The sequence below is a fragment of the Heloderma suspectum genome, chromosome 7 (assembly GCF_057233095.1).
Source record: "Heloderma suspectum isolate Gila_16-S chromosome 7, 16-S_ref, whole genome shotgun sequence".
Lineage (NCBI taxonomy): Eukaryota > Metazoa > Chordata > Lepidosauria > Squamata > Helodermatidae > Heloderma > Heloderma suspectum.
The window spans coordinates 85,991,989-86,015,932 of record NC_139464.1 but is presented as its reverse complement, the minus strand read 5'-3'; positions in this window follow the sequence as shown (position 1 = coordinate 86,015,932).

Sequence of the window (23,944 nt, the reverse complement as noted above, 5' to 3'; positions counted from 1 at the left end):
CTGTAATAGCCTATGTAAAAATTTTCATAGCCTATCACGGCCCCCCCAAAAAAGGGAATGCAAATGGCAGACACCGTAGTTGCCGCCATTTGCGTTTGCTGTTTGTTTTTGGTTTTTTGCCTTGGTAGGCTCCGTAAATATTTATGTAGTCTATCATGACAAAAAAAAGGGAACGCAAATGGCGGTGACTATGGCGGCCGCCATTTGCATTCCTGTTTTTTTTTTTGGCCGTGATAGCCTACATAAATATTTACGTAGGCTACTACGGCAAAAGAAAGGGACGAAATGGCGTAGTGGCCACCATTTGTGCCCATCTCTTTTGCTGTAATAGCCTACGTAAAAATTTACATAGCCTATCACAGCCCCCCCCAAAAAGGGAACGCAAATGGCAGCCACCGTAGCCGCCGCCATTTGCGTTTGCTGTTTGTTTTTGGTTTTTTGCCATGGTAGGCTACGTAAATATTTACATAGCCTATCAAGGCAAAATACAGGGATGCAAATGGCGGCAGCTACGGCTGCCACCATTTGCATCCCTGCAGGCTGCCCAGCAGCCGGATGTCCGGCTGCAGGCGGCCCCGGCCGGTGGCTCCGCGGAATCTCTGCGGAGCGGAGCCAGCCGGAGAGAATTTCGGGGGGAGGGACAGAGTGCCTCCCCCCCACCGCGAATGTCACCCTTCGAAAAGGTAAGTGACTTTTGTACATCCCTATGGGTGAGTGTGAATAATCACGTTTTAATGCGAGGGCGTTTACCCCTACGGGGCACTGAATTCATTGCGATGGCAGGCGCAATGTAGATCGGCCCCCAGTGTATTGATTTGTTCTTTAGAGAAACCATTTTTAATATATTATAAATCAGACAGACACTTTTGAAAGATTAAAAGCCATTATGATTTCAGATTCCTTTTGGAATGCTAAAGCCATTCCAAAGTGTAGTGGGTGGGACTGGGAGTAAGAATATAAAATGAGACTTTTTGAAAATGCTTTCAGACATTTCAAATCATGGTTATTATTAGAGTGTGAAAGGAAGCAAAGTGCAATCCTATACATGTTTACTCAAAACTAAATCCCATGGTGATTAATGGGACTTACTCCCAGGTATTTGTATAGGACTGCAGCATTAAAATATTTAAGGGTACAATCTTATGCTTGTTTAGACAGAAAAAAGTCCTACAGCTCCTAGCATGGCTGGCTGGGGGAATGCTGGGAGTTGTAGGACTGTTTTTCTGTCTAGACATGCCTAGACTTGCACCCTAAAGCAATTAGACATTGTGAAAATTAAATATTGTGACTATTGTTGTAAAGACAGGAAAGTCCCATATGTTCATAAATATCCACCTGCCATAGCCAGTAGTGAAAACTCTACATACAGAAGGTTCATGAGCACAATCATTATTTGGAAAGGTATCTATACACACACCCTCTTTAAATTTCAATAGAGACATTTCCAGGCCTCCTTTTAAGACTCTGAGAGACCTGGGGACTGAATATTTGAGGGGGCCCTTCCTTCTCATTGCTGTATCAAAGTCATTTTTTTCTCAGAGTGTGCTGTTAGTCACTGATATGTCCCCCACCATATGTGAGGCCTGAAGGAATTTCCTCCACAATCACCCCTAAAACAGTCTGAACATTTCTGCTACAGCAAATGGGAAGATTTGATTGTATTTTCTCTTAAGTTGTTCCGTAACTATAAAATTTGCTGAGAAGAAATATATGCCTCAGATGTTGATCACTGTTGACCATTCTTACACAATTGATGCCACTGTATTGCACTTCTATAGCAGCTGAGCCTTATCTATCATTGTATTTCCCTCTCCCCAAAATTCATCCATGACCCTGGTAAGTCCCTGAAGGAACTCAGCCTTCCGTCTTTTCTTATCTCCTCTCCCTTCTGAATAGTTTCTGGTCAGAACTGGAACACCAGCTACAAATACAGTATCTGCTGGAAGCAATACATAAACAACCACTGTCACTTTCCTAAAATGACCATTCACCTTCTTTCAAATATTTTAGCCCCACAGAATACATAGTTGTTGTTTTTAATTGTCATGAGATAAATCATGTATGCTGCTCGTGTACAATATATGAACATATTAAAGAAGGTTAATTGTTGCTGTATGCTTAGTTCGCCTCCTGGCAATTCAAGAATCACCATTCACCATTCATTGGAGCTTCCACATAATAACAGTTTGTTTTCTTAGAAAAGTGAGTGGCATTTATCCCCTCTAACATCAAGTTACCTAGTGCATCAAGCCTGCTTGGTTTTGCAGCAGAGAAATAACATTTTCTGCCAAAGAAAGCCATGTGGCTTTTCAAGTTTGTAAGAAAGAAGAATATACAGCCATAATCTCCGTCAAGGTGAAGGCTCTCATATATTTTAGTAACTGGTTATGGGAAATGAAATAAAGATGTGTATTTTGAATCGAGAAACTCCAGCCTAATTCTTGTATTACTTTTTCATGTGGAGAAGTTACAGTGAGGTGAATTTACCTCATCCATTTCCCGTGGTTGAAAATTTGATTGACATATGATGTCACGTGGCAAGAGTAGGTGTTGTATCAGGGTAAACCCTCCTTGTAAGATTTCCCTTTATGTGATAAATACCGTCTATCACCACATGAGGGCACATTCAAATGAAATATTTATGGCACAATACTTACTAGCATCTTTGCAATAACCTCACAGAGCCTTTCCACCTTAGAAAGTACTATGAGAACTGATCCTCACCAATTGTAGTTGAGATTTAAGATTATTTCTCATTTTCCTTTCACCAATACCTACAGAAAAGTAATATAAAGGCTGCACACCCAAAACACAGAGCGCAGAACATTGTAAATTAGCATTGAGGTTGATGGGAATTCACACTTTTACACTCTTTTTAAAAATTATCCCCTTAAGCTACTGCTGTTATAGATTATTGTGTTTTGCAACAACTGAGCACTGTAATGAAATAGAGACAAATTAATAATATGTAATACAAAAGCTGCAAATGGTGCTTTTTCCCAATAATTGTTTGGGGAATGTGCTCAGGGGTCTATTTAAACTAGTGATAACTTTTATCTAAAGCTGCCTGTCTGTATTCAGGACAATAGCTATTGTTATTTGAGAGGGGAAATTATACATTCTGAAACCTAATTGCAGTCAGAGAGCATCGGTGGTGAGGTAAATGATCAAGGTAGAAAACATGGTATTAATAGAAATTACATGTTTAATTTCCATTGGCAGAATATATCTTGCTTTGTTTAGTTCTTTTAAGCTATAAGGAAATATCATAATTGGCCAATATACATATAACTTCATCCTCTTACCATATATATATTTGCTCTGTTGTTTCCAAGCAAACCTAAATCATATAGACCAACACTGGCTTGCCCTGCAGGTGTAGCTTTATCATGTGATATAGGGAAGCTAACAAGATGTGAAAACCCGGCCCCATCACCTCCATAGCTCTCCCTTCCAGAATGAAGTTGGGAATATTTTCTGCTTTAGTGTGTGTGTGTGTGGGGGGGGGGATGACTATCTAAAGTGAGCAATGCAGAACCATTTTTCATAGGAGAATTAATTGCCCCGGATGACAGTACCTTTGTATTATTGCTGCTTCATATATTTGTGGTGCTATTATATAACATGACGTACTCAGCTGGAGCAGCGCACCAAAACAGAAATGTGCAGGGGCCAAGTTTTCTCTCCTATAGGGAGCTGCTGCACCAGGCCACTGTATTTAGATAAACCAGTAACTCATCCCACTTTGAAAAAAAGAAAAGAAGGCATGGTTAATCGAAGCTCCTCATCTAGCTTTGAATGAAGTTGTCATGCAAATATTTATTTTTTGTGCTCGGAGGCTTATGTGATGCACCCCCACCCAAAATGCTGTTCTTGTATTCATATTGTCATAAACTATCAATTCCTTGGACAGTTCTACCTCGCAGTGAGTAGAAAATTCCACCCATAGTTGAACAAATACCACTAACAATGGTGTTATATTCAGGTGCAGCCCCCTTAGCTTGGTCTCCCCTCTGCCTCTGTTCCCTTGGGCTGGAAGAACCTCTGCCTCAGGCTGTATTTTTAGGGTCCTGTCAGGGAGCTGATGCAAAGAGAAAAGTCACTGGAAAAGACCCTGATGCTGGGAAGGATTGAAGGCAAAAGGAGAAGGGGACGGCAGACGATGAGATGGCTAGATAGCATCACAGATGCAATGAATATGAACCTGAGCACACTCCGGGAGAGAGCGGAGGGCAGGAAGGCCTGGCATGCTATGGTCCATGGGGTCACGAAGAGTCGGACATGACTGAACAACTGAACAACAACAACAACAGGGAGCTGAATATAACCCTATTTAGAATACCTGTTATTTTGCTAACACTTGTTAGTAAGAGTAATTAAGGTTCAACAGACAACACTATAATGAATATACACAAATCACTGAGATTTTCTCTTTCTTTGAATCCTTTTATGGGTTCCAGTGGTAGACGCAGGAACATAGGAAGCTGCCTTATACTGAGTCAGACAATTAGTCCATCTAGCCCCATACTGTCGACAGTGAGTGGCATCAGCTCTCCAGGGTTTCAGGCAGGACGCTTTCCTAGCCCTACCTGGAGATGCCAGAGATTGAACCTGGGGTCTCCTGCATGCAAAACTCGTGCCCTACCACTTAGCTATGTTCCCTCCCCTAGCAGAAAAGTCCTCATATACACATTTACTTGGAAATACACAACCAGTTACTGTTGTCACTGTTGCTCTCATGGATCTGTTGCTGGAGGAGAAAGAAAGAAACCAGGTGTGAAAAAACTAGCCTGGTAAGAACTCCCCATCTTCTCTGAACCATATTTAAGCCAGGCTGGTGTGTCCCCTTGGAATACAAGGGGACACACCAGTGGCGCGTGGAGGGAGTAATTTCAAAAACTTAAGAAATAAAATCCAGAGGGACAGGGAGCCTGGCAAGCACCAAGACAAGTGTCCATATTCCAGAGACCCAATTCTGGATGAAAAGATGAAAATGTGATAACAAGAACAATACATCACTTAAATGATTCAAACAGAAACATGAAAGAGGCATAATAAAACTACTGGGCTAGTTCAGCAATACATCACCAAAGCAGGAGATTAAAACAGATTTAAAGCATGATGTAATTTTTAAAAAAGTATTTGCTACCGTCAAGAGATAGGGGACTGACCAAACCTCTTCCAAGAGGGTGTTTCACAATCTGAGTGCCACTAAGAAGAAAGCCCATTGTCATGACCCACCAAGAACAGTTCTAAAAGTGACAGAACATGAACCAGGCCCTCAGACGCTGAGCGCAGTGTGCATGCAGGTTGATGCAGAAAAAGGTGGTCTTCAGATAATCTGGTTCCAAGAAATTTGGGGCTTTATAAGTAGGCATGTCCAAGAAATCCATTTGGGTGGTGGAGTTTGGAGCACGACTCTTCCAGACTATGTTTTGGTCCCTGCTTGCACATGCTATTCCTAAAGCATATCACTCTCACATGTGCAAGCATTTCAGAGAAAGGAATCACTGTTCATTTCAGAGTTAAGAGACTGAATGGCTTCAAACAGCTCCTAAAGAAGGAGACATCTCTGAAATGAGTAGAGCAAAATAATTTTTCCTTTTTTGAGCACTGGAACCTGCCTTCCCCTTCTTTGTTGTTAGTCCATGGTGCTTCTTCCCTCTTCGCTCCTACTACGCACTTCTGGGTGCAATCCTATGGGGATAGTCAGCCACCTCTGAATAGGGATGTACAAAACTCTTACCTGGCTCTGTGCCAGGCAATCTGCGGTGGGGGGGAGGCACTCCGTCCCTCCCCCCGGAATCCTCCCCAGATGGCTCCATTCCGCGGCGACTCCGCGGAGTTGCCGGCCGGGGCCACCCGCAACCAGACATCCAGCCACTGGGCTGCACAGGGACACAAATGGCGGCAGCTGTAGCCGCTGCCATTTGTGTCCATGTTTTTAGCCGTGATAGGCTATGTAAATATATACGTAGCCTATCACGGCTAAAGACACGGACGCAAATGGCGGCTACGCCATTTGCGTCCCTGCCCTGAGCCGTGATAGGCTACGTAGATACTTATGTAGCCTATCACGGCTTGCCAGGGATGCAAATGGCGGCTAGCATAGTGGCTGCCATTTGCAGCGCCAGCCCAGCAGCGGCCGGAGCCACCAGAGCCACCGCCAGAGCCGAAGCCGCCACCGCTGCCAGAGCCACCACTGCTGCCGCCGGAGCCGCCGCCGGAGCCGCTGCCACCAGAGCCACAGCCAGGTAGGCTCCGTTTCGCGGGGCTTTCGCGGGGTGGTGGGGTGGGTTGTTCCATTCCCCCATGGATTCCGGGGGGGGGCGAATTCACTGGAATTCGGCCTCCCTGGGATCCATGGCGGAATTTTCTAACATCCCTACCTCTGAACTTGGAGGCGGCCGACTATCTAATGCAGGGCGGGTGGAGTGCGGAGGGGATCCTCTCCTCTGTGTTCCAGTTGCCCTGCATTTGAGGCTAGACAGCTGATTTTGGCTGTCTACCTGAGGACCTTGGAGCAGTGAGCGGGAGGCCGGATGGCACATAGGAAGCATTGTAACGACATTTCTACAGTCTCCTCCCCACCCTAGGAATGCCCCCCTTTTCACCCTCTCCATGCTGTGCTTACGAGCATGGAGACAGGGACAAACCATGCTGCCTATGAGGCAGAGGATGAGGGGATGGAGAGTGTGGTTTCTGGGAACCAAGCTCAGAGCCCTTGGTCTGAGCTTGGTTCCCAGAAATTGAACAATCCTAGTGGCCATAGGATTGCTCCCTCCGGGAACTAATCCCTAAGCTGACCATGCTATTCCCTTTCCATTTCTCTGTACAAGATGTAACAGAATACTATTCCTTTATCTAGTGTCAATGGATAATCATAGCTAAATGGCTATGATCTAAATACAGAATTATGAAAAAAGATACATTAGTATAATTGTAAAGATGTGAAATGAAGCTGTGTAGTTAGTTTGACCGGCCGAAGGCATTAGATGATAATTGTGTAGCAAATCCAGGAAACTAAACAAAAACTTATAAATTCCGGAGCCCAGCTCCTCACACAGAAAACACAAGTAAAATACTAGTAAACATTTGCTGGAGATTGCTTCTCATTATACCAGGCAGAATGCTACGGTAATGCCTTCTTACTGTCGTGATGGTGATATAATTTTAAAAGGAATTTTATTCTGCTGTATAAGAAACATTAATATGAATAAGAAAACAACTGGGGTGAAATGAAGTAATTATCTCAAATAGTAAATAGTTGAAGCCACCCCCCCATAAATGTTTTTACAGAATTCCTAAAGTTAAGAGGAAAGCTGGCATTGCAGAAAGTTCCTGCTCTACTTAATTCTGCAATATATAATTATAGGGATGATTGTTCCTCATTCAGCACAGTTTTAATGATCCCAGAAAGGTCGTAATGTTCTTACTGCCAGTTGCACCTACTACCATAAAAAACCTTTGCAAAATACTTTTTAATATTTTTTTTTTTTAAAAAAAAAACTCATTTGTGATTGAAGCTGCAGTTCTGGGCACACTTACTTGGGAATTCAGTGGGATTTATCTGTGAGTTAACATGCATAGGATTGCGGTGTAAGAAAATGTCATATTTACATTGGTACAACAGGGTCATACTGATAGGGGCCCCACCCCCAAGAAAGGCTATAAAATCAAATGTTCAGGTAGCAAATAAAGAAATTATGTCACAAGATTTGGTGATAGTGGCTAGTTTAGATAGCTTTAAAAAGGGGATCAACAACTTCATGGAAGATAAACTATCCTTAGCCATGTGTCACGTTCCCTTGGCCCCCTCCTTCCTCATGCACACACACAAATAGAGAGGCTTCACTCTCACGCCTTTAATTCGCTATCAACAGGTTCATTACAGATGGAAATCCTCGAAGACTCTCAGGCTACAAAGGAATACAGCTGCTTCATACATTTACAAATGGCAACGGGGGATCCACATGGGAGCTACGACGACATTGCCAGCAGTTTGAAACAAGAACTTGCTGGCTAGACTAACTTAGGAAGGCGCCCTTCCGGTGATGCTCCCCTACGTCGACGCTCATGCATAACCGACCGGGTCGAATGTCTGAGCTCTGCCTCTAACTTTTCCTTCTTACGGTCACACCCCGCACTCTCCTCCTCCTCCTCCTCCTCCTCCTCCTGGGTTCTCACAGAGGAGGGAAAGGGCGGGGCTTCAGGCTCAGCCATCTGGGCGTTAGCATCTTGAGAAGCACGCCTATCCATATCTAGGGATGTACGAAAGCCACTTAGCGTTTCGCGGATCTGCTTCGCGATGGGGGGGAGGCGCTCTGTCCCTCCCCTCGGAATCCTGCCCGGCCGGCTCTGCTCTGTGGGGATTCTGCGGAGCCGCCGGCCGGCTCCGCCCGCAGCCGGACATCCGGCCGCTGGGCAGCAGGGACGCAAATGGCGGCAGCTGTAGCCGCCGCTATTTGCGTCCCTGTACTTAACCATGAGAGGCTACGTAAATGTTTACGTAGACTATCACAGCAAAGTAAAAAAAAACACGTACGCAAATGGCAGCAGCTACAGCGGCCGCCATTTGCATTCGCTATTTTTAGCCGTTCTAGCCTACGTAAATATTTATGTAGGCTAGAACGGCTAAAAATAGCGAACGCAAATGGCGGCCGCCATAGCCGCCGCCATTTGAGTATGCTGCGCCCAGCCAGGAGACCAGCCGCCACCCCCCCCACTGCCGCCGCCACTGCCCCGCCCCTGCCGCCCCCGCACCTGCTGCCGCCACCCCTTCTGCCGCTGCTGCACCTTCCACCCCCACCGCCACACCCGCCGCAGCCGCCCCTGCTGCCCCTGTTGCCCCTTCCGCCGCTGCCACACCGCTGCTGCCGCACCTTCCGCCACCGCCGCACCTTCTGCCACCACCACACCTTCCACCATCCCCACCGCCGCCGCACCCACCGCCGAAGCCGCCACCGCATCTGCCACATCCGCCCCAGTAAGTGCCATCCCAGGGAGTTCCGCGGGGCAGGCGGGGAGGCAGGAGGCCATTCTGCCACGGATTCTGGGGGGCAAAATGCCAGTGCATTCAGCCTCACTGGAATCCGTGGCGGAATTCTCCGCCATCCCTATCCATACCTGAACTGGCTGGGGAAGATGCCTCCCCCGGTTCTGGCTGTTCCCCTTCTGAATCTGAACTGATCTCCATACACTCAGAATCAATCCTGACACCATATTAGCTAGATGGAACATCCATGGCCAGAGGCAATATACTTCCGAATGCTGACAACAAACACGTTTTCATTAGCTGCTTGTAAACTTTCCAGAAGCATCTTATTGGCCATGGCTGGAAAGTGCTGGATGTTTGACTTGCAGCACAATCCTATTATTCAGTTCCTTGGGAGTTCAATGGGACTTACTCCCAGGAGAGTGGATATAGGATTACAGCCCCCAAGGCCCCTTGGTCTGATCTAGCAGGCTCTGGACTAATCTAGCAGGTCTCCTACACAATAGGTGTGGGTCACACATATTTATTCATTTATTTCATTGATATCCCACCTTTTTTCTTCCTTAAGGAACCCCAGGCAGTGTACATAATCCTCCTCCTCATCCATTTTATCCTCACAACAACAACCCTGTGAGGTGAGTTGGGCTGAGAGTCTGTGAATGGCCCAAAGTCACCCAGTGAGCTTCCATGGCTGAGTGAGGACTAGAACCCAGATCTCCCGACTCCCAGTCCAACACTCTAACCACTACACCACACTGGTTCACATGCAAGTGTCTTCAAAAGGTACCATGGAACTGTAGTGCCTTGGCATGTATCAAGTGGACATCTACAGACATGCCTTCCCTGCTCCCTTGACCTTTCCAGGTAGGTGTGCATGTGGCAGATGGTTTAGTACAGTTCAACCCTGTACCCTAACATGGAATATCACATACTTGTAAAAAATCAGCACCAACAGGGAATATATGCCGAATGACCCGCACAGTTAGGAAACGTATTTGCTTCTTGCTCTTAGACTGTTTGCTTCTTGCTCTACCATTTACAGATGGGTGCCAATAACAATTGCTCCTCTTCTTTCTGATGTCCTTTAAAATATATAGGAATTTTCCACAATTTCCTCCCCACCCATGCAACTGCCACCCACTTAGATATTTGTTTTAGGTTTTACCTCAGAGTTGTTAGCAGCTGGCTAAAGGATTTATTTACTGCTTCAGCCTGAGTCCCGAGTTGAAGTGGGCTGCTTTGGGTCACTTCAAGCCCATTCCAAGGTGAAGCAGAGGGGGTATGAAGCGGTCAGGGGCTCTCCGAGTGCCTCGTTGCGCCTCGGAGCTTCAGCACCCCCGGTCCAGCTGCATCAGTGCCTCCAGGTCCTTACCTGAGCCACACATCACCATCGTCATTGCTGTCACTGTCGCCACCTCCATCACTGCCACCTCCATCGCTGCCACCTCTGTCACCACCACCACCTCCACCACTACCATAATCTCTGTTGCCGCCACTGGCTCTGATGCTGCCACCGCTGCCTCCACCACTGCTATCACTGCCACCATCTGCGCCACTACCAGCTCCTGAGGCCTAAACACACACTGTCAGGAATGCCTTGGCGGCCTCCCCCAGTAGATCCCAATAGCCAACTCAAGACAAAGATGAAAGGGAATTCTTTTCAAAGCTTTAATCCCATTACAGCTTAATGACTCTTTCAGATGCTAATCACCAGCGGCTAGAGCAAGGGACAGGAGCGTGGCCTAAGCTTCAGGCAAGCAGTTGATCCCCGTTTGAAAGGGAATCACTTGAAGATCCAGAACTTATGGGCTAGGGAGAGATCCTCCCTCTTTCCCTTGGGTCCATGGAAGGCGGCCGTTGCTTGCGCTCCAAACGGGCGCTACGCCTCCTTTCCTCGCCCTCCATCGCTCGTCACTCTTTGCATCTGCGTCGAGCATCTAAGAAGCCCCCCTCCCACACTCCCTCACTACCCAGGTCACTAAGTATCTCTGGAATGTGGGGAGGAGGAATCTCTGCCAGGTGCAGAGCCCGTGAAGGATGAGCTGGCTCTACTCCCACGGATTGCTCTTCCTCCTCAGAATCAGAACTGCTCTGGGGCTCTCTGGGCTCAGTTTCCACCCTGACACACACCAGCTGTTACTGCAGGGAGTCACCATTTTTAAAATGGCAACTCCAGGAACTTCCAGGAAGTTGCCATTTTAAAAATGGCGACCCCCTGCAATAAGAGTCACCATGCATCCAGGCCTCAGGAGCTGGTGGCGGTGGCAACAGCAGGAGTAGAGGAGGCAGCAGCAGAGAAGGTGGTGATGTAAGAGGAGGAGGAGGAGGAGGAGGAGGAGGAGGAGGAGGAGGAGGAAACAGCCCAGGTAAGGAGCTGGGGGTTTGTGGGGAGACGTCAGGGGGGCGAAGCGGGATTCAGCCATCCAAATCCTTCTTCAGGTTCAGGGCCGAGTCAGGTCAGGGGGCCCTCAAATCATCCCAAGCTGAATCAGGCCCACCTCTGAAGCCACGAAGCGGCTTCTGAGTTGGATCGGGGGGTCCCTGCATCGCCCTATTATTTATACATGTGTTTATTTTTTATTTAGAAAATTCTTAGGCCACCTTATCAGACAATGTCCTCTCTAGGCAGCATACAAACATAGATAATATTACAAATCCCAATAATATGATACAATTGAAAATGATTTAGTAACATTAAAATGATATTTTCTTCTCCCTTCGAGATCCAAAAGTTGTCAAGGTCCACTCACAAATATTATGGAAGAATTGAACCATGACAGTATAGAACATTTATTTTACCCACCATACTTTTCCTGCTTAAGAATTGTCCAAAGGAAATAGGGCCTCCCTTGGTATCTCTCCCTCTGCCTTCTTCCTCTTCCATCCCTTAGGCAAAATATAATTCAATGTTGCTTCATAAGGTGCATCCTCTAGACACTATGATCATCCTCATAGCTCTCCTCTGAATCCTTCCCAAACTGTCAATGATGTTCATGAACTATCATGCCTCAAATGGAACACAGCATTCTAATGCGAAGTAAAATATGATATTTTATTATATTGAAATGTACCCCACTATTGAAATGTACATTTATGGAATTTAGCTCAGTCCCGACTGCTGGAACCAGTCAGAAAAACCTTTCCAAATCCATATTTAAGGGAAATATAGCATTTTTTTTTAAGCCATAAAGGACTAAAACCTTGTACTTGTGTTTGTATACATCACACTATCCTACCTAATAGTCATTTCCCATTTTGTTTTTGCTGGATGTCACAGACAGACCCCTAAATTGAGTCAGATTCAGTGCCTGATGAATTGTTGTATTTTGGATTGGGCAGGTGAACTGGAATATGCTTCTGAGTGCTTTCCTGGCAGCCTGCCATAGTTTGATTAATGGCTAATAATAAAATTATGACATCACAAGGCATAGAGAAGGAAGACAGCAAAAGAAAGTTAGAGGAGTGAAAATCTGGAGCATTCATGATCATCCAAATATCCCTGCATTAAGCCAGTGTTCAGCTGTCAGTCCCTGTTTATTAATAACAAACAGATGTTCAACCATTGATTTATTTCTACTAACATATACTTCAGTTAGTCTCCAAATTTTAAAATTGCAAGTGAAGGCAGTTTACTACATTAACATTTTTTCCCCACTAATCTGTCCATGCTTCTGAAATGTAATGATACTGTACATACTAGTATGAAGTGAAGCATGATCCTATGTATGTTTACATAAATAAACCCAGGTTATTTCCAAGTAAGTTTACCTAGCATTGCCTCCTTGGAATTTTTATTTCTGTTGCTTTTAATTACATAAAAGGAAATGGGAGAAGTGATACACTCGGAAACACTGGTAGCATTTTGAGCAACTACTCAGGTTGCAACTCAGAATGGCTTCTGATTACTGCCATTATATTAATATGTCACAGGAATAAACCTTATGGGTAATGAATAAGGCCATTGAAACTTCTGTGGCAGGAGCCTATTTTACCCATTAGGAACATATCAAGTATATATGCAATGTGCATACCCTGACTGTATTTACATGTCAGGCATAAAACAATTGCTTTTACATAAGACAGCCTTAATCTGTAATCAGTTTGGTGACATGTGCCTCTTCAGGTTCTGGTGCAACTTCATCCAAGCTTCTGCTAAGAAGACGTGTATCATCTTACACAACAGGTAAGAAAAACTGTCATCCTTGTTACTCGTATGAAATATCTATCTGTTCAGAAGTGTTGATGTTCGAAATCTGAGAGCTTGCCATTTATTTATACACTTCTTTATTTTAAGACAACATATCCTTCCCTGGTTCAGGATAGCAGGAAATAGAAAGTGAAGCAGACAGCCCTGTGAAATAATCGAGGTCTCTTCTCTTGTGGAACATTTTTAGGGTATGGGCCATTGAAGTACTACTGTGCTTCAATGTGCTCTCAGTATCCGAGAGCTAAACATTTCACCTTGATCTCAGTTAATTGCATCTTAGGTAAAAGTAGCCTTGAAGTTTTGATTCCCAGCATGGAATCAGTCTTGGTGGGCCCCAGCATTTGCCCAAACATACCGGGAGCTGAAACAGGGCCAGATTCCAGAGTCAAAATCTGAGAAAGATCACTCAAATTGCTAACCAGAATGCTGCTAGTTTTTAGTAGATTTATTACATTCCTCTACCACCCAATAGCCAAAGTGCTTTGGGCAGGTCACAAAATGGCAAACATTTTGGACCAAGCTCTCATCTCACTTTCTGTATTACACACATGTGTGTCTTTGTGTGTGTGTGTGCACATGCATGTGTGCATAATACACCTCAGAAGAGTGTTCAGAAACTTCAGCTGGTTCAAAGAGCTGCTGCCAGACTGCTGACTGGGCTGGTTACAGGGAGCATACAACTCCCCTGTTAAAACACCTTCACTGGCTCCCAGTCTGTTTCCGGGCACAATTCAAAGTGCTGGTCATGTCCTATAAAGTCCTATATGGGCTACGGCTCGGGTCCAGGTTACCTGAAAGACCATATTCTCCCCTATGAGCCTACTCGTGCCCTGAGATCTTCAGGGGAAGCCCTTCTCACTGTCCTGCCACCATCACAGGCACGCTTGGTGGGAATGCGGGAGAGGGCCTTCTCGGTGGCTGCCCCAAGGCTCTGGAGCTCCCTTCCCAGGGAGGCGAGAGCGGCACCCTCCTTGATATGCTTTCATGGGCATGTAAAAACTTTTTTGTTCCAGCAGGCCTTTGGGGATAACTAGTCTGTACCTGTGAAAATATGACAGATGCATACTATTTTTCTTGTTGTCTTTTAATGTTTTGATATTTTTACAATTTTAATATTGATGATTTAATTATATATTTAACTTTTGTACTCTTGTATTTATATTTCTATTTGTAAGTTTTAATTGTATAAGTTTTAATGTTGTAAAGCCACCTTGAGTATTGGGGAAAAGGCGGTATAGATATAATAATAATAATAATAATAATAATAATAATAATAATAATAATAATACAGTGATTAAAATATTATTTATTTGCTAAAATTGTTTTTCTGGTGTGACAATTAATAACTGACTAAAGTTTGTTCAGGAAGCATGCATAAACACATTGGGTTGGATCCAGACTAACTCAGTAGTTACACTTCCATTGAGCTCAACTGGACTTAAAAATCATAACTAACATGTCTCGTGGATTTCAACGGGACCTAATGGCAACTAACTTACAGCATACATTTTACTCAGAAGTAAGTCCAATTGAGTTCAATGGGATGTATTCCCAGGTAAGTGGGTATAGGATTGCAGCCTTAGTCTGGATCCAACCAACTGGCAAGAATCCAGCACTTTTTGGGTTGCTTCAGCCAGTTTTCCTGGAGGGTGTAGCTGGCACTCCTCAAATGCAGTAGCTTCTATGAGCCATGTCTCCTGAGCTCCAGAGCCACCATAGTTTGAAGCTGGGCAGAGAAGACTGTGATGCAAATACAAGAGTTTTCCCTGTTCACATACCTTAGACAGGCTCTTTCTAGCTAATTACAGTGATCCCAATTTATTCAAGCATTTGCTTGTGTATATTGAATCAACATCTACAGGTGGTTAAATACTTTTCTCAAAAGTGTTACTGATGTGTGAGCTTGGACTTCTCTCTCTCCCTCACCAATATAATTTCCATCGTTAATACCCATGGCACCTGCTTTCTTGGTAACCACAGACAAAATACACATGATATAAATGGCAGTGGTGATGAACTGTTTTCCACAGGTGTGACTTTTCAGAGTCAGCTAATAGCTAGGCTCATGGATCTGAACAGAAAATTATCGAGGCCTGATTTTGGCTTCGTTGCACTTCTGCAGGGCATGAATGGGTTTTCTACTCATGCCACATATGTGAGACTAAGCCAGCAGTTGCTCATTGTCTTTTCATTTTCTTTTTTAAAAATGGAATTTCCTAGGAAAGATTCTCTTTTCCTACTAACAGTATTATAGTGTCATTTGTCTAAGTGTCAGTGATGTTCCACAGATTGTGTAGTCAGCTGCTTCAGGGAGAGAAAGAAGATTGCCTTCTTGGATTGTAACCTTGGCCATTCCTCCAAGATATTCGCATTAAAATGAATGGAATGGCTGAAATTATTGCCTATGGAACCTTACGAACCATAGTAGAAGCAAAGCAATTTTGAGTAGCACCCTAAATCATTCTGATTTGTTTTCTGCAATATAACATCAATTAGCATGCTACCTTGAAGTGTCTCTATTCTCCTTTTCAACAGCAATGAACAACTACGTAACTGAGACAATTTAATCATAAGTAATTAGTAATGTAAAATCAGGTGTTAGTACACATCTTTTAAAAGAGTGACTGGAAGCTACATATAACAGATAAATGCCTAAAGAGATAAATGGTTTCTTCATCTCACCTGCTTCTGTGATGTCAGTTGTCTAATATACTTGCCATCACATTAGAAATGGGTGAATTCTTCCAGTCACAATATTTATGTATGCATGTAGGTACGAAGTATAAAACCAGCAAAAATAAATCTGCTATCCATGTTGTTGTTGTTCAGTCGTTAAGTCGTGTCTGACTCTTCGTGACCCCATGGACCATAGCACGCCAGGCCTTCCTGTCCTGCGCTCTCTCCCGGAGCGTACTCAAGTCCATATTCATTGCATCAGTGATGCTATCTAGCCATCTCATCCTCTGCCATCCCCTTCTCCTTTTGCCTTCAGTCTTTCCCAGCATCAGGGTCTTTTCCAGGGAGTTTTCTCTTTGCATTAGGATGGTAGCCAAAATATTTGAGCTTCAGTTTCAGTATCTGTCCTTCCAATGAGCACTCAGGGTTGATTTCCTTTAGGATGGACTGATTTGACCTCCTTGCAGTCCAGGGGACTCATAAGAGTCTTCTCCAGCACCACAGTTCGAAAGCATCAATTCTTCGGCACTCAGCCTTCCTTATAGTCCAGCTGTCACAGCCATACATTACTACTGGGAAAACCATAGCTTTGATTAGATGGACCTTTGTCGGCAAGGTGATGTCTCTGCTTCTGACTATGCTGTCTAGGTTTGCCATAGCTTTCCTCCCAAGGAGCAAGCGTCTTTTACTTTCATGGCTACAGTCACCGTCTGCGGTGATCTTGGAGCCCAAGAAAATAAAATCTGTCACTGCTTCCATTTCTTCCCCTTCCATATGTCAGGAAGTGATAGGGCCAGATGCCATGATCTTCGTTTTTTTAATGTTGAGTTTCAAACCAGCTTTTGCACTCTCCTCTTTCACCCTCAACAAGAGGCTCTTTAGAGCCTCTTCACTTTCTGCCATTAGGGTGGTATCATCTGCGTAACTGAGGTTGTTGATAATTCTCCTGGCTGTCAGGAGCGCCCTAGCTGCCTCTTACAGTCTACTCCAATAGCCAACTCAAGACACAGATGAAAAGGATTCTTTTCAAGGCTTTATTCCTTTTACAACTTAATGACTCTTTCAGATGCTAATCACCAGCGACTAAGCAAGAAACAGCACTGGGGAAAGTTAGCAGAGTAGCCTATGCTCCAGGTTAGGCAGTTGGTCCCCGTTTGAAGGAGAATCACGGGAAGACCCTGAACTTATGGACTAGGGAGAGATCCTCCCTCTTTCACTTGGGTCCTCGGGACGTGACCATTGCTTGCGCGCCAAATGAGCGCTACACCTCCTTTCCGCGCCCTCCATCTGTTGTTGCTCTCTGCGCCGGCGCCAAGCGCCCAGCAAGTCCCCTCCAGCACTCTTTCGCTGCCAGGGTCACTATCTATTGCAGGAATGCTGGCAGGAGGGATCTCTGCCAGCTGATGTGCCTATGAGAGATGCGCGAGCTCCTCTCCCACGGATTACTGTTCCTCCTCAGAATCAGAACTGCTCTGGGGTTCTATCAGCTCAGTTTCCACCCTGACACTGGCAATCTTAATTCCGACCTGTGATTCATCCAACCTGGCATTTCTCATGATGTACTCTGCATATAAGTTAAATAAGCAGGGCGACAATATGCAGCCTTGTCGTCCTCCTTTCCCAATTTTGAACCAATCGGTTGTTCCATGTCCGGTTCTTACTGTTGCTTCTTGACCCTCATACAGGTTTCTCAGGAGACAGGTAAGGTGGTCTGGTACCCCCATCTCTTTAAGAATTTGCCACAGTTTGTTGTGATCCACACAATCAAAGGCTTTAGTGTAGTCAATGAAGCAGAAATAGACGTTTTTCTGGAATTCTCTTGCTTTCTCCATGATGCAGCAAATGTTGGCGATTTGATCTCTAGTTCCTCTGCCTCTTCGAAACCCAGCTTGTACTTCCGGTAGTTCTCAGTTCACATACTGCTGAAGCCTAGCTTGTAGGATTTTGAACATCACCTTGCTGGCATGTGAAATGAGGGCAATTGTGTGGTAGTTTGAACACTCTTTGGCATTGCCCTTCTTTGGAATTGGATGTAAACTGACCTTTTATAGTCTTGAGGCCACCGTTGAGTGTTCCAAATTTGTTGGCATATTGAGTGCAGCACTTTAACAGCATCATCTTTTAGGATCTTAAATAGCTCAGCTGGAATACTGTCATCCCCACCAGCTTTGTTGTTACTAATGCTTCCTAAGGCCCACTTGACTTCACTCTCGAGGATGTCTGGCTCAAGTTCAGTGACCGCACTCTCATGGCTATCAGGGACATTCAGATCTTTCCTGTATAGTTCTTCTGTGTATTCTTGCCACCTCTTCTTAATCTCATCTGCTTCTGTTAGGTCCCTGCCTTCTTTGTCCTTTATCATGCCCGTCTTTGAACAAAACATTCCCTTGATATCTCCGATGTTCTTGAAAGATCTCTAGTCTTTCCCATTCTATTGTTTTCCTTGATTTCTTTGCATTTTTCATTAAAGAAGGCGTTCTTTTCTCTCCTTGCTATTCTCTGGAACTCTGCATTCAGTTGGATATATCTTCCCCTTTCTCCCTTGCTTTTCGCTTCCCTTCTTTCCTCAGCTACTTGTAAAGCCTCATCAGACAGACACTTGGCTTTCTTGCATTTCTTTTTCTTGGGGATGGATTGAGTTGCTGCCTCCTGAACAATGTTACAGACCTCCGTCCATAGTTCCTCAGGCACTCTGTCTATCAGGTCTAATCCCTGAAATCTATTCCTCACCTCCACTGTATATTCATAAGGGATATGATTTAGGTCATACCTGAATGGTTTAGTGGTTTTTCCTATGTTCTTCAATTTAAGCCGAAATTTTGCAACAAGAAGCTCATGATCTGAGCCACAGTCAGCTCCAGGTCTTGTTTTTACTGACTGTATAGAGCTTCTCCATCTTTGGCTGCAAAGGACAGAATCCATCTGATTTCGATATTGACCATCTGGTGATGTCCATGTGTAGAGTCACCTCTTGTGCTGTTGGAAAAGAGTGTTTGCTATGATCAGCGTGTTCTCTTGGCAAAACTCTATTAGCCTTTGTCCTGCTTCATTTTGTACACCAAGGCCATGCTTGCCTGTTATCCTGGTTATTTCTTGACTTCCTACTGTAGCATTCCAATCCCCTATGATGAAAAGCACATCTTTTTTTGGTATTAGTTCTAGAAGGTGTTGTAGGTCTTCATAGAACCGATCAACCGCAGCTTCTTCGGCCTCAGTGGTTGGGGCATAGACTTGAATGACTGTGATGTTGAATGGTTTGCCTTGGTTTCGTACTGAGATCATTCTATCATTTTTGAGATTGTATCCCAGTACTGCTTTTCCCACCCTTTTATTGACTATGAGTGCTACTCCATTTCTTCTAAGGGATTCTTGCCCACAGTAGTAGATATAATGGTCACCTGAATTAAATTTGCCCATGCTTGTCCATTTTAGTTCTCTGATTCCCAAGATGTCGATGTTCAATCTTGCCACCTCATGTTTGACCACCTCCAGCTTACCTTGATTCATTGATCTGACATTCCAGGTTCCTAAACAATATTGTTCTTTACAGCATCGGATTTTCTTTTCACCACCAGACACATCCACAGCTGAGTGTCCTTTTGGCTTTGGCCCAGCCACTTCACTCTTTCTGGCGCTACTTGGAAATACCCTCTGCTCTTCCCCAGTAGTATATTGGACACCTTCCAACCTGAGGGGCTCATCTTCTGGCGTCATATCTTTTAGCCTTGTGATACATTCCATGGGGTTTTCTTGGCAAGAATCCTGGAGTGGGTTGCCATTTCTTTCTCCAGTGGACCACATTTTGTCAGAACTCTCCGCCATGACCTGTCCGTCTTGGGTGGCCCTGCACGGCATACCTTATGGATTCAGTGAGTTACAAAAGCCCCTTCGCCACAACAAGGCAGTGATCCATGAAGGGGCTGCTATCCATGGGTAAATGACAATTCAAATGAGTTGGAGGTAGGAATGTCTGGATTTTGTGAAATCCGTCCTTCATGTGTATCATGGATTGTGCAGTGTCATTCATTCCAGCACCCATTCACAGACACATATGATTTTTTTTGTTATGCGGAAAAATACGCAAATAATTCTGTAAGAGGGTTCACAACAATTTCTGTACTTTATGTTCATACATGGCATTTAGTGTACTGTTGCCCATTCCATTCAACTTTTCCCCATGTATTTTTCAAGTCTCAGCAGAAACTTGTGCATTTTCCTATGAGTAAATTTGCGTAGATTTGGGGAAAGTAAAAAACAAAGATCTGAAATCTAGGGATGTATGAAACACCTACCTGGCTCCGCACCGGGCAATCCGTGGTGGGGGGAAGGTGCTCTGTCCCTCCCCCCAGAATCCTCGATGGGGGGGGAGGTGATCCGGTGGACATCTGACTGCTGGGCAGCCCTGCAAGGATGCAAATGACGGCTGTCGTAGCCGCCGCCATTTGCGTCCCTCTATTGAGCCGTGATAGGCTACGTAATTCCAGCAAAGGAGATTGTTACCTTGTCGAGGTGCTGGAGCTTGAGCACCTCAGTGACATCATGAGCTAAACCATGAAGGGACACCCAAGACGGGAAGGTCATGGCAGAGAGGGCAGACTAAATACGATCCCTGGGGAAGGAAACAGCAACCCACCCCAGTATTCTTGCCATAAAAACTAAATGGATCAGTACAACCAGAGATATGTCGGTATATCATTGGAAGATGGGACTCCCAGGTCAGAAGATGGTCAAAATGGTACTGGGGAGGAACAGAGGATAAGTTCAACTAGCCCCAGATGTGATGATGCAACTAGCTAAAAGCTGAAAGGATGGCTAGCAGCCGATGGTGCTGGTGGTGAACGACGAATCCGATGTTCTAAAGATCAACACACCATAGGAACCTGGAATGTAAGATCTATGAGCCAGGGCAAATTGGATGTGGTTATTGGGGAGATGTCAAGATTAAATATAGACATTTTGGGTGAACTGAAATGGACTGGAATGGGCCACTTCACATCAAATGACCACCGGATCTACTACTGTGGACAAGAGGACCACAGACGAAATGGAGTAGCCTTCATGATTAATAATAAAGTGGCTAAAGCAGTGCTTGGATGCAATCCAAAAAATGACAGAATGATCTCAATTCAAATTCAGGGTAAGCCATTTAACATCACAGTGATCCAAATATACGCCCCAACCACAGATGCTGAAGAAGCAGAAGTAGATCAGTTCTATGAGGATCTGCAGCACCTACTGGATAGTATGCAAAAAAAAAGATGTTATTTTCATTCCAGGAGACTGGAATGCTAAGATGGGTAGTCAAACAACACCTGAAATTACAGGCAAGCATGGTCTGGGAGAACAAAATGAAGCAGGACATAGGCTGATAGAATTTTGCCAAGATAACTCACTGTGCATAACAAACACTCTCTTCCAACAACCTCAGAGACGACTTTATACATGGACTTCACCAGACGGTTGACACCGAAATCAGATTGACTACATCCTTTGTAGTCAAAGGTGGCGGACATCTATGCAGTTGGTAAAAACAAGACCTGGAGCTGATTGTAGTTCAGACCATGAACTTCTTATTGCACAGTCTAGAATCAGACTAAAGAGAATAGGGAAGACCCACAGATCAGTTAGATATGAGCTCACTAATATTCCTCATGAATATGCAGTGGAGGTGAAGAATAGATTTAAAGGACTAGATTTAGTAGATAGGGTCCCAGAAGAACTATGGACAGAAGTTCGCAACATTGTTCAGGAGGTGGCAACAAAAAACATCCCAAAGAAAAAGAAAACCAAGAAGGCAAGATGGCTGTCTGCTGAGACACTGGAAGCAGCCCAAGACAGAAGGAAAGCAAAAGGCAACAGTGATAGGGGGAAATATGCCCAATTAAATGCAAAATTCCAGAGGTTAGCCAGAAGAGATAAGGAATAATTTTTAAACAAGCAATGCGCGGAAGCGGAAGAAGATAATAGAATAGGAAGGACAAGAGACCTCTTCCAGAAAATTAGAAACATCAGAGGTAAATTGCAGGCAAAAATGGGTATGATCAAAAACAAAGATGGCAAGGACCTAACAGAAGCAGAAGAGATCAGGAAAAGGTGGCAAAAATATACGGAAGATCTGTATAGGAAGGATAATAATATTGGGGATAGATTTGACGGTGTGGTCAGTGAGCTAGAGCCAGACATCCTGAAGAGTGAGGTTGAATGGGCCTTAAGAAGCATTGCTAATAACAAGGCAGCAGGAGATGACAGTATCCCAGCTGAACTGTTTAAAATCTTGCAAGATGATGCTGTCAAGGTGATGCATGCCATATGCCAGCAAATTTGGAAAACACAAGAATGGCCAACAGATTGGAAAAAATCAACTTATATCCCCATACCAAAAAAGGGAAGCACCAAAGAATGTTCAAACTATTGAACAATGGCACTGATTTCACATGCCAGTAAGGTAATGCTCAATATCTTACAAGGTAGACTCCAGCAATTCATGGAACGAGAATTGCTGGTTTAGAAAAGGCAGAGGAACTAGAGACCAAATTGCCAATATCCGCTGGATAATGGAGAAAGCCAGGGAGTTTCAGAAAAACTTCTGTTTCTGTTTTATTGACTATTCTAAAGCCTTTGACTGTGTGGATCATCACAAATTGTGGCAAGTTCTTGGTGGTATGGGGATACCAAGTCATCTTGTCTGCCTCCTAAGGAATCTGTATAACAACCAAGTAGCAACGGTAAGAACAGACCACGGAACAACGGACAGGTTTAAGATTGGGAAAGAAGGACGGCAGGGTTGTATACTCTCACCCTACCTATTCAACCTGTATGCAGAACACATCATGCGATGTGCTGGGCTTGATGAAGCCAAGGCTGGAGTTAAAATCGCTGGGAGAAACATTAAAAATCTCAAATATGCAGATGATACCACTAGGGATGTACAACCCCCCCCCTACCTGGCTCTGCTGGGTTCCGCTGGGTGGGGGAGGCGCTCCATCCCTCCCCCCGGAATGCTGGCCGGCTAGCTTCACTCCAGGGGGATTCCACGGAGCCACCTGCCAGCTCCGCCAGCAGCTGGACATCTGGCCGCTGGCTAGCAGGGACGCAAATGGTGGTGGCCAGAGCCGCCACCACTTGGGTCCCTGTATTCAGCCATGATAGGCTACGTAAAGACTTACATAGCCTATCACATCTGGGTTAAAAAAAAAATGCATACGCAAATAGGGATGTATGAAAGGTACTTACCTTTCCGTGGATTATGCTGATGCTGCGGGGGAGGCGTTCCGTCCCTCCCCCCAGAATCCTGGCCGGGGGGGGAGGCACTCCGTACCTCCCCCCCAGAATCCTGGCCGGCCTGCTCTGCTCCGCAGCAATTCTGCAGAGCCGCTGGCCGGCTTTGCCAGCAGCCGGACATCTGGCCACCGGCTAGCAGGGACGCAAATGGCGGCGGCCGTAGCTGCCGCCATTTGCGTTCCTGCAGTCAGCCGTGATAGGCTACGTAAATGTTTATGTAGGCTATCACGGCTGATATTTTTTAAAAAAATGTGCATATGCAAATGGCGGCGCCCATGGGCACCGCCATTTGTGTTCCTTATTTTGGCACATCTTAGTCTACGTAAACATTTACGTAGACTAAGTCGGCAAAAATAAGGGGAACGCAAATAGCGTAGATGCTATGCTATTTGCGTTCCCCTTATTTTCGCCGTCTTAGTCTACATAAATGTTTACGTAGATTAAGACATGCCAAAATAAGGAACGCAAATGGCGGTGCCAATGGGCATCGCCATTTGCGTACGCGTGTGTGTGTGTGTGTGTGTGTGTTTTAATCAGCCGTGATAGGCTATGTAAACATTTACGTGGCCTATCACGGTGTTTTTTTAAAATCTAGCCGTGATAGGTTACATAAATCTTTATGTAGCCTATCATGTTTGTTTGGGTTTTTTACCTGGGAATGGCGGTGGCGGCGGCCGGTCGGAAGACCGGCCGCCGCCGCCACCGAACCGCCGCTGGAGCCGCCACCGGAGCCACCGCCGCTGCTGCCGCCAGGAAGATCCGCCTAAGGTAAGTCCCATCCCGGG